Here is a 12,590-nt window from a genome sequence, read left to right on the forward strand (position 1 = left end):
CAAAACTAGATCTCTTCACAATGCTTGACAAATAAACATGAGCAACAACCGACATTAGATCTGAAAAGGGTATCAGAACCATATTCATGGTCCCTCAGCCTTATCAGTTCAGACCTACCAAACTTAACTGTAAAATTGCAGACATCTTATTTGAACGATCTATGACTAATCAGTAAAAACAACATTCACAAAATCAGTGCACTCTATGTGTGTTTCCACGATAACATTATCAGTAATACATACCTCCCACATATGAAATGGTTCCATCTATAAGCAGCTTATTTCTTCGAACCTATCTTTACTGCAGCCTCTTACGATAGTCCATCAAAATTTGATCAACTGTCAGTTCCTTATATCTACAAAGAAGAGGAAAAAAATTGATGTCACAAAAAGAATATTAGCCATCTGTTGCATCAGATGTGGAGTCTGTTGTAACAGATGTGGAGTCTGATGGAAACCAGCCTTTCTGGTGGTTTTATTTGTTCCAACAGTTTCTCCATCTGTTTCAACATCAACAACAACATAAACATCAACAAAAAAGAAACAGAAACAATATTTATTCCAACAATATCATCAACAACAAAGAAGCAACATCCTTTGTTCCAGAACCATCAACAACACCACACCGCAAGTTCCAACAATGCCAACCCCACCAACAACATCAATAACTGCATTAACAATAAAGAAATAAATAAAATACATACAAAAAAATGATACTACCAACAAGGCTTTTAAACTTCTCCGAACAGATGACTCTTTTCTCATATTGTATAAGAATTCTCGGTTTGTTTATTCAACATTTAAAAGTTCCTTCAAATTTTTTTAATAAATATGATATAGGTAAATAGTAATTAAATAAAAAAAATAGATGTAAATAACTATAACTTGCAAAGAAGAAGATGAGAATGAAAGAGCAATAATGAACCATACGTTAATATCAAAAAAGGGATCAAAATAAAAATTTAAGTCGAGAAAAGATATGGATCGGGTAGATCCAAAAAGATCTTTATGAGAAGAGAAGAGAAAATAGAGAAAAAAAGGTTGTGACCCTAAATAGGAGAGAAAGAAAAAGATGAGAGTTGAATAAAATAAACTGCAGCTGAAGGAAGAGATGGGATGAGATAATTTCTATAGATGAATTGTGTACGTAGACATGGTGGTTTTCAATATTTATTAATTAATATTCATTAATTTCATTAATAATTTGAGGGGCACGAGGAAGACTAAGACAACTGACATTAAATAGACAAGACAAAACTTGTCAATGAACTCACTTTTGAGATATCCAAGAAACATTTTTTACCGTCTTTAGTAGTAAGTACTACTGCTTGATATTATCTACTCGGACCAAAAGCTTTCTTTAAAATTAAAAGAGAAAAAAAGATTTTCAAATAGATATGTCATCTGTTGCAATATATATAAATATCTGTTTAGAAATCCAAACATCTCAGTCATCTGTTACAACAGATATAAATATCTGTTTAAAAATCCCAACAGCTCAGTCATATGTGACAATAGATAAAATGTTCATTTAATAATTAATAAAATTAGATATGTCATCTGTTACAACAAATACAAATATCTGTTTGAAAATTTCCAATAGCTCAGTCATTTGTCACAACAGATACAAATTTCTATTTGATAATTAAATCAGATATGTCATTTGTTGCAACAGATATGAATAACTATTTGAAATTTTTCAACAGCTTAGTCGTTTGTTGCAATAGATTTCATTGCAATTGATTTAGGTAGAACTAGGAATGAATGAATGAGCTCGCAGGGTCAACTACAAATCCAATCGAGTCTTTGTAATTGTATGGCGTTGGTATTGCATTCATCCCGATCCCAATCATCGATCGATCACTGTGAGTTGAAATGAGTTCTCATCAACTCATTGTTAGGAAGTAATAGTACCTAAGTTGATTTAGGTGGAACTAGGGATGAATGAATGAGCTCGTAGGGTCAACTACAAATCCAATCGAGTCTTTGCAATTGCATGGCGTTGTTATTACGTTCATCTCGACCCGAGTCGTTGATCGATCACTCTGAGTTGAAATGAGTTCTCATCAACTCAATGTTAGGATAGTGATAGTATCTAAGTTGATTTAGGTGGAACTAAAGATGAATGAATGAGCTCGTAGGGTCAACTACAAAACCAATCGAGTCTTTGCAATTGCATGGCGTTGGTATTGCGTTCATCCCGACCCGAGTCGTCGATCGATCACTCTGAGTTGAAATGAGTTATCATCAAATCAATGTTTTAAAAACTATATCTTTTAAAAAATTTAAAATTAATTAAGATCAATTCGGACGAATCGCAATTTCAAAACTTGTCATTCTTTTCCAAAATTACAAATCATCCATTTGCGCGAAAAACTTTTCATTTCAAATCTTAAGTTCTCTCCCTTCTCTCTCTCTCTCTCTCTCTCTCTCTCGAGGTCTCCTCTCCCTCTCAACAATACAAACAACAACTACTCAATATATTGCTCAACCCTTCAAAACAGGTAGATTTTCTTCCCATTTATGACTACATATAGTTGTTTTTTTGACTTCATTCCCGCTTGTATCCATTATTTTTTCTGTCTTCACATGTAATAGAGTTCAAGAAGAGTTCTACATTTATTTTTTATTCTAAAAAATATGGATTTTTAGTTAATGATGAAAAAGAAGACTTTTAGTTGTATTATCTTCGAGAATGGGTTAACAATTTTGAGTTTTGATGCTAAAAAAGTAGGAAGTACCCGATAAAACCCTGGTTTTTCTCTCAGTGTTTTGTTGACTATCGTGGTATTGTTGGATGGTATTTATAGTGTTGTTAGTGACTGTTGTTGGTGGTGTTGGTATTTGTGTTTTATGGCGGTAGTGTCGGTGTTCTTGGTGTTGGTATTAGTGGCATTGGTGGTGGTCTTGGTGGAATTGCTGGTGGTATTAGCTGTGGTGGTGGTGGTCCATCTGTTGCAACGGGTGGAAGATCTGTTGGGAGATATTAAATAGGTCTTCAAACAGATTCCCCATCTGTTCCAACTGATGGGTTATCTATTGGAGTATTTTCTTGTAATGTGGCATAGAATAATTTATTGAAATTTGTCCACCTGTTGCAACAGGTGGAATATCTGTTGGGATATATTAAATAGGTCTTCAAACAGATTCGGGTTCCCCATCTGTTCAAACTGATGGGTTGTCCGTTGGAGTATTTTTTTTTGTTATGTGGTAAGAATAATTTATTGAAATTTGTCTCACCTTTTTTTAAAAAATTATGCAGACATCAAATGCAATGCATTTTTTGTTTTTCTTTTGTTTGTAGATAAAAGATATCTCCTAAAAGAAAAGAAACTGAAAGTGGAGAAAGTGGATCAACTTCCGATCACCAAACAGAAAAGGCTAGAGTACAGATAGATTCGGAGGAACTTCTAAAACAATCTCAGTCGGGGCAAAATGAAGCCGAGCAAAGTGATAACTCCTCCCCACCAATGGGGCGTGAAATAATATCGAAATTCCAGCATGATTCTGTCAAAACCATTAGTATTGACAAGTTTCGAGTTGCGATACCGATGAATAACCCTAAAGCAGTATTTGGTAATCTTGTACCTAAATGTCAGTTGGGAAAACCTTTTGACAAACTTAGGAGTATTATGAAGAAGGAAAACATAGATGGACTTTTTAAGAAGAGCTACTTTGTACACTTTCTTAAGCTGTCTTGGCCCCACCTTCTCTGTTTCCTAATGATCATGGTATATGGTCTTCTCTAGTGCAGGATCATGTATGTAGAGGATGATAGAGGTCAAAAGGAGGGTGGAAAAAAATGGATGAATTCTGGATCAACTACTGTGGCATGTTGGTTTGTTTTGGATTGAAAGAGTTTGCCATTGTGAAGGGCTTGAGATGAGATCGTCTAGAAGAACCTCCCATCAAGAAAATACCCCACAAAGGGTCCAACAAATGCAAGGTAAGAAAATATGGGTTGTTGGGCATTGTTGGACCTAGCTACAAAGTGGAGGATTTGATAGCGGATCTCAAGAATAAAGACATACCAAAGCACTACAGGGAGAAATTGTGCTTAGTTTGGTTTGTCCATTCCGTTTTATTGGCAAGAGACGTCAGAAAAGTCATAGAATGTGATTTGTTGGCGCTTGCTGATGATTTTGGGAAATTCAATGATCATCTCTGGGGATACGACAGCTACTGCTTGACTGTCAAATATTTACTGAAAGAGTTAAATCCAAAGACTACCACATTATACTGTTTTTCTTGTGCTTTCATGGTAAAATTGATCACTATTTTTACTGATTCATTAATTTATATTGAATATACTTGTGACTTTTTTTTTGCTTGCTTCCTATTTATAATTTTTAGGCTTGGGCATGTGAAGCCATTCGTCCTCTCCGAAAGCATTTCAAGGATTACCCGGATAACGTTTCTCATCCAAGGATCCTTAGGTGGTTGGCTGCAGTAAAGAGCAGCAAAATAAATATTAACGAAGATGATCTCTTTAACCCTTTGGATGATGCAGTACGTCTTCTTTCAACTAAAATAATTTGCCTTAAAGAAAGATATTGAAACAGATGTTCCATTTGTTGCGACAGATGAGTAGTCTGTTGTAACAGATTACCCGTCAACTGCAACTGGTGCAATAGATGGGTAATCTATTACAACAGACGATCCATATTTCACAACAGATTAACCATATGTTGCTCTGGTCTCTGAACCCTACTCAACAAATTACCCATCTACTACAAATTATGCAACAGATGGGTATTCTGATGCAATATATTATCAATATGTTTCAACATACATATCATCTGTTGCGGTAGCTAGATCGTCTGTTGCTTAAGTTAGCTATGTTAACATAACCCGAGCTCCATGTAACCCAACTGCCTGTAAATTATTATTATATGATTTAAATTCCTCCTGTCTTTTTTTATAGGTTGTGGATCCTTGGATCGTGCCTACCATTGATGAGTTGGTGATGAATTCTTTTCTTACTCTGGGTCATGTTAATACAAAACAAGACCCAACGGTGGAGTTAATAAAGAAGGAATTGGATGGAGTAACATCCATAAGAAGAGCAGTTAGGCAAGGTTAGGCTAATGTTGAAGCTCTTCACAACCAAACTCAAACTGCAACAGATCCGGGTGCTTCTTCTGGGGTGGTTGCTGGTGGAGTTGTTTGTGATGGTGGCAGCCATCCTGCTGCTGCTTCTGCTACCAGTCATGATTATGAGCATGTTGGTGCTCAACAAAAAATAAATATTTTTAAGAACACCTCTTGCACAGGTCCTCCCTCTCACCCCTACACTGGTCTCTCCCACCCTTACAGTGGTCCCTTTCACCCCTCCTCACAGTCATGTTCTTATTGCAAATTCAAAGTATGCAAGGACAGAGAGGATAAACTCCTCGACAAGCTAGAGGCTATTGCTGAAGTTGCCAAGGAGTTAAAATCCAGGAGGGGTGTCATACTATCCAACGAGGTGAGGGATCCATGCACTCCTACAGTGGAGGTTAGGAGGAAGAGAAGAAAAATTAGAAAAATTCTCTCAATTCTAAAATCAGCAAAAATTGCAACTCTCTCTGCTCCAATAGTTGTTGAAGTTCAGGGACCGCCGAAGAAGGTGGACATATTTGCGGCGCTTGGCAAGGAGAAGAAAAAGGAACTGGAATAATTTATCAAGATGAAGGTTTAAAAAGAATACACCATGCATTCATTTGCCGCCAAAAACTTCTCGAATATGACAAATATGTGCGTGTGGTTCAAGGACAAGGTAAGTTTACTTTTGCTAACCTACCCTTCCAATCTACTCCATAAAGAAGATTCTACGCAGCAGATGTGTAATCTGTAGCAAAAACTTGGTATTCTGTTGCAACATAATACACATCTGTTGTATAAGTTGCGTCGGCTGGGTAATCTGTGAACTGATTCAGAGAACCCTCTGCATCAAATTCTTTCGACTGTATTTTTATTCTTTACAATTACTAACCTATTTAAAAATTATCTTCTTATACCACAATATGTTGATGAAATTTTTTGCCTCATGAGGGGCAGGCAATTAGCGTACCCGAATGCTTATGATGCTGCCGATAGGATAATGGACCTCAACTTCTACAATAATTTCAATGATAGGTATGCTAAATTCTGTAAGATAGCTGATTCCGGTGGCCCGAGATTTGATCAGTTAGTTTCTACGTTCCAATGGGATGAAGAAGTGATTAAATATGTTAGAGGGAAGAGGCCATATCCACTCGGCAAGAGCTGGACCAAGGCAAAGAGAATCCTTGCAGTTATGAATGTGGATGTCACCCATTTTCTCACTGTTGAGATACTACTATACGAGGGAAATATTAAGGTTTATGACTGCAACTTACCTATCTTCAGCGAGAAGACATTTTTAACCCACATGCAGCCACTCTTGAAGTTGTTGTCTAAGTTGTTGACGCAGAGTAAGCTGATGAATCATTTGCCGGCTGAAGTCTTGGCGAAGGAATCATGGAATTTTGAAGGTCGAAATAAGAACATCCAGCTCCCAAAAAATACAACCGGTGTAGCGTGCGGGCCGTACTCGCTTGCATACATCGAGTGTTTGCTGACCGGCACACAAATGAACGATGTGTGCGACACCGTTGTGGGAAAAATACAATGGGTCTGGGAATATGAGGTACTAACTAAATGGTTGGAGCACGTGTATAAAAAAGAACATGTACAAAGATAGAGACGAACACGATAACAAATTTTCATTTCAAGCCAATTCACTTTTCATGTAGGGGCAATAATTTTTATGTCTGGCCAAGTATGCAACAGATTTTATATCTATCGTAACAGATATAGTACCTATTGTGATAGATTGATTATCTATTGGAATATGTTGGTCATCTGTTGCGTTATGCAGATATTTTCCGTCTATCTGTCGCAACAGATTTGTGATCTGTTGCGACATATAACTTATCTGTTGCAACTGATTGTTAATCTGTTGGAGCAAATAAAAAAAGTAGGAAGACCTGTTATATAATTTTCAGTAGATGACCTACGTGTTGCATCTCATGTTGCAACATATGTCTAAATCTATCTGATAAAATTAATCGAAGTCTTCAAAAATTACATGAAATAACTCAACAAATAAATAAAATATAAAAAAAATCATTATGGGTACAAATGATCTACTCTACAAATAAATCAACAAGTTAAATCAACGAGGATAGGTTATTACATTGACGGACTCAAACTATAAAGATCTAATCAATATGGGCACGTCGTTCTTCATCCAGTGCTGCGGAATTCGGCTTTGATTGTCGTGGATCTTTAACGTTGGTTGCGTATGACTTCTGAGCTTTCGCTTCTCCATATTTTCATAAAAGAGAAGCATATATTTTGCGGAGTAATTCAGAATCAAGTCCATCATTTGGTACTTGTAATCCATCGCTCAAATACTTGGCATAGGCAGCAACAAAAGGACCGCAATCCCTGTGTTATAAAAAAATAGATAATCCATATCTTGCAGTTCATGCAAGCGTTGTGAAATTTGTGAAATGAAACTAAATCATGACATTTAAACTTACAGGCTGCCAGTGGTTTATTGAGAAATTCCGTCAACATATTGTACATCAAATGGATTAGCCATTTTATCCCGGTATGCTTCAATCGTCGACCAATTAGTACGAACCTTTTGGTCCAAAAAGCCATTTATATCAAGGTAAGTAGGTAATATTTTGGCCAGCTTTTGTATCTCAGACGATGGCCAGGAACGTCTCCTTCGCAACATCGAGTCATAAACTCGGATGTGCCTCTCTTTTTAGAACGAAGATAGCCAACACCCAATGGAATTCATCACCACAATTGATTGGGATGTACACTTCATCGACCAAATTCCAAGGTAAGCCAGCTGGAATGCTAAAACCTTTGATGATGTTGATTAAGCATTCCTCGTTTCGGGAAAATTCCGGCTGCTATTGACAATACCTATCATAGGCATTATTGATGTAAACTTTGTACAAGCAATTGCCTGTTGTGCATCTGTATTGTTCTTGTGTTTGCAACTTGACCTTTTTTTGAAGATAGTAAAAAATGACATCGATATGCTCCACATATTATCAAAAATTTTGGATTACGTGATGAAAAAATCAATACGCAGATGCAATTAAATAAAGTATTAATTAATAGTAATATGTATGACATTTAAACCTCATCATTCCAGCAAGTTTGGGGCTGTGACATCAAATAGAACCAATTCTATATTCCGAGGTGTCAACAACAAAGTCGAACATATCAAAACCAAGACTCGATTCGTTCACTTTGTAGCACTCGTCATTTTATTTTCTACATGATGATTTACATGTGTTAATGTTAGGTTCTTACAACAAGAATTGTATAAACCAATATCCATAAAATTGATTGATGTACCTGCCAGCATGATGCTTTAACAACCCATCCTGAATAGTCATTAATCAACTGTGTTAGTTTTTTTGGAGCCTCGTCCGTGGTGTTGAACCCTTCAAATGGGTAATTCTTCCGTTCTCCCAAACTGACAGGCTCTACTTTTTCTTCATCTTTAGAAGCAGTTGATGGATTATCAACTGTCATATTATGCTCTTCGGCAGTAGCTGTGACATCCACCTTTAAAGCCAGAATTGTCAATGCTAAGTAGAGATATACAACAGATTTTCCATCTGTTGCAACAGATGAGTCTTATGTTACATCAGATGGATTATCTATTGGGACAAATTCGAACAGGTAAATCAGGGTAGTATGATAATTTCGAACAGATGACCCATCTGTTGCAACATAAGACTCATCTGTTGAAACAGATATGTGCCTGTTTGTTTTTTGGAACAAATAATGTACATTCACCTTCTTCAGCTCATGCTGCTTTTTTGTGGCCCTTGCATACTGAACATCGGTGCAAAACAAATACAGAGGCGTTGCAATCTTTCTTTTTTTTTTATGATTGATGATGCCTTGGAAGTGTCTTTCCTTCTCCCCTTAGCCGCCTTGATCTCTAGTGGAGTGTCTGGATATGAAATCCTCTTTAATGGAATGGCATCCCTCTTAGATGTCATTTTCTTTACAGAAGCAGTTAGTGCATTAATAGCATTAATCACTCTATCGTGTTTCGCATTTCAGTCTTGACATTTGCATGAAGAACATTTGCTAGATGCTGCAAAATCTAGAGAAAAATATGTACAACCATTATGATCATAATCATAATGGCTTGTTATTTCAAAAACTGTAAGAGGAGAATCATTAGCCCCACCCTTCAAAATTATTTTTCTTGTGATGGTTGTTGCCCCAAACAATTTTATTTTTATTCCATCAACGACTTTAGGGTCCGATAAAGTTTGTACAGACCATAAAGTAAGAAAAAATGGCATCTTCAACTCTCGAATTGTCGGAACAAGTCACGGATAGACAATCTAAAATAAATCGGTACATATATTAAGAATGATGATAAAATTATTTAATCATTAATTAAAATAAAAACTTGATTAAAATTGGACTTACTGCTTCCTTGGGGGGATTCAAAAGATCAAGAAATTTTACATTTTTATCGGTTTTAGCCAACAACCATCTCAGAATTCTTGGACAGGAAACTTCTTCCTGGTAGTTCACTTGCTGTCTTAAATAAAGAATGGCTTCAAATGCCCAAGCCTATAACATAACGCTAATAAATCAAAAGCATTATTGAATAAAAAAAATGATGAATCATATCATGATAAAAGAAATATTTACCATGAAGGCCCATGAAAAATCATATAAGTTGATTGTTTTTGGCGTTAACGGAGTCAACAAATATTCGACAGTCATTTTGTAGCTTTCATAACCCCAAGGATAGTTGTTAAATGCCTCAAGATCCTCGGAGAGATTTATTAAACCGAGGCTTATGTTGTTGTTAACTTCTCTCTCTCAAAGAACATTATGTACAAACCAAACCAAGCACAATGATTGTTTGTGCTTCTTTGAAAGTCTTTTACCTTTCAACGCTTCTATCAGATTTTTGTTTTTGAAGCGTGGAAAGATAATGGACACCAGGTCATCAAGATCACTCAACTTGCCTTTTCCTTTTTGGGGTATACAGGGTACTTTTTTTGGGTCAGAGTAGGTATAACTTGAGAAGGAGGATAATATTTTAGTCTGCTAACTATGGTAAACTCCTTCCAACCAAAACAAACAGGCATGCCACAGTAATTTATCCACACCTCGTCCATCTTATCTTTGTTTTCATACATAAACCTGCGATTGAGAAGATCATACACCATTTTCATCTGGAAACGAGCATTGTTATCCTCCGGCAAATCAAAATATTGCCCAAAGCAGCTTTCCATGAAATAAGAATCCAATTTTTATTCTCGAAGTATTTTTCTAAAGGCGTCGAAAGATTTTTTCATGACTGACTTAACCACAAGATCACCCGTTAAATCTGTGGCACCATCGCACTGCATTCTCACCGAAAAACGTCAATGCTGAAGGTGTTGACCAACTCTTCAGTGGAAAGGCTATTAGCATTTGGATTATCTATTTTTAAAGATTCCTCCTCCCCGTGTTAATTATCTTCTACTCCTGATTGAGATAACGTTTATAAAGCAAGCTCATAGAGTGGTGGATGTAGCTGAGTTGCTGCACTTGTTCCTTTACTTTGACTTGATTCGATTTCTTTTTTTGGGGGGAGCAATGTTATCTTAAATTAACAGGAACATAACATAGACTATAATTTATTAATGCATAACAGTAATATAACAGTTCCAACAGACAACTAATCTACTGCACCAGGTATGTTATCTGTTGCAACATATAACCGACCTGTTGCAACGGATGAGTAATCCGTGGGAACCATAAAAACAGCACTAATCTGTTGCACCTGGTATTTTATCTGATGTAACATATAACTGACTCGTTGCAACGGATGAGTAATTCATTGGAAATCATAAAAACAGATCACTAATTTGTTGCACCAGGTATTTTATCTGTTGCAACATATAACCGACCTGTTGCAATGGATGAGTAAACCGTTGGAAAGAATAAAAATGGACCACTAATCTGTTGCACTAGGTATGTTATCTGTTGCTCCAGGTATGTTATCTATTGCAACATATAACCGACCTGTTGTACCGGATGAGTAAGTCGTTGGAAAGAATAAAAACAGTCCTAATCTGTTGCAAAATGAAGAGTAAACCGTTGGAAAGAAAAAAAACAGATCACTAATCAGTTATCTGTTGGATCAATAATGTTTAGATTTCTTCCAAACAGAAGAGTCGTATGTCGTAACAGATGAATAATCTGTTAGATTGTTCACCTGTTGCATCAGATTTTCATCTGTTGCATCATATGTTTCATCTATTACATTAGATGTTTCAGCTGTTTCAATACCATTTTTACCAAGACAAACAACAAATCAACCCAGCAACACCAACACATCATACACACACACACTAAGAACATCAACTGTGACAAAAAATTACCAACAATTTCGAATCAACAGTACAACAATAAGAAGAAGAAATGCCAGAAATTAGGGTTTTATTCAGTCTACATTTCAATAATAGAAGAGTAGTTGGCTCAAGTTCCTCTGTTTCTTCATAATTTTTTACCTGTGAAAAAGGAAATAGGACGATGAAGAACTCGAAGTTGTTGTCGTCGGAGAAGTATTCACGTCGATTGACGGTTGAAAGTCTAAAAGAAACTCGCCAGACTATTTGTCGTCGTAGGTTGAAGAGAGAAATTTTGCAGAACTGTTGGTTGGGAGAGAGTGGTTGATTTGGATTGAAGAGGGGTGTGGGTTGGGTTGATTTGTATTTTTAAAAAGATTAGAAAGTTTTGAAAATATTAATCAAGTCCACAATTAACTTAATCAAGTTTCCTAATGATGTTTGACCCTATCTGTTGGTCAATGTCACCAATCCTTCATTCAAGACGTAAAAAACACCTTTCCTTCAATTTTCTCAGGAAACATTAGTTGTCTTCTCTAGATCCTTAGCTATTGGAAGTTGGCTCTTCATAATTGAGCACTTGTAACATTTAATGCAATGTTTCTTTGGTACAACTAGTATAATTTTCATTATATATATATATATATATATATATATATATATATTCTTGGAATTTTTAGTTTCTCACCTGGTGTTTGATATTCGTCTTGGAGTTTTGACTAATTCAGATCGCGCACTGTAGGATCTATTTTGGGAATAACGCTTCCAACAGGAATTTTCTTATATATGCCTAAGGGTCAAATTTTAGACCCCACTATGTGTGAATACACTGGGTTTGTCGTTGTTGTTGTATATCTAAGGCTCAAATTCAAGATATCGAGTCAAGGGTAGAACAATTCCAGCATTGCACCACAACCTATCTTGATCTATTCTTGGATCTTTATATTACATCATGCATGATTATTTCAAAATTTGAATTACATCATGCATGATTATTTCAAAATTTGAATTATACACGCAAAATTAAATTGTTAGAGTTATTTTTATTTCCACGTTACACGACAAGGCGGAGCTAGTATGTGAAAAACATATTCGATAAAATTTAATAACTTTGATCTAACTATATATATTTATTGAGAAATTCAATTAATATTCTAAGATATAATAAGTCATGATGTACTT

The sequence above is a fragment of the Capsicum annuum genome, chromosome 1, assembly GCF_002878395.1.
Source record: "Capsicum annuum cultivar UCD-10X-F1 chromosome 1, UCD10Xv1.1, whole genome shotgun sequence".
Taxonomy (NCBI): domain Eukaryota; kingdom Viridiplantae; phylum Streptophyta; class Magnoliopsida; order Solanales; family Solanaceae; genus Capsicum; species Capsicum annuum.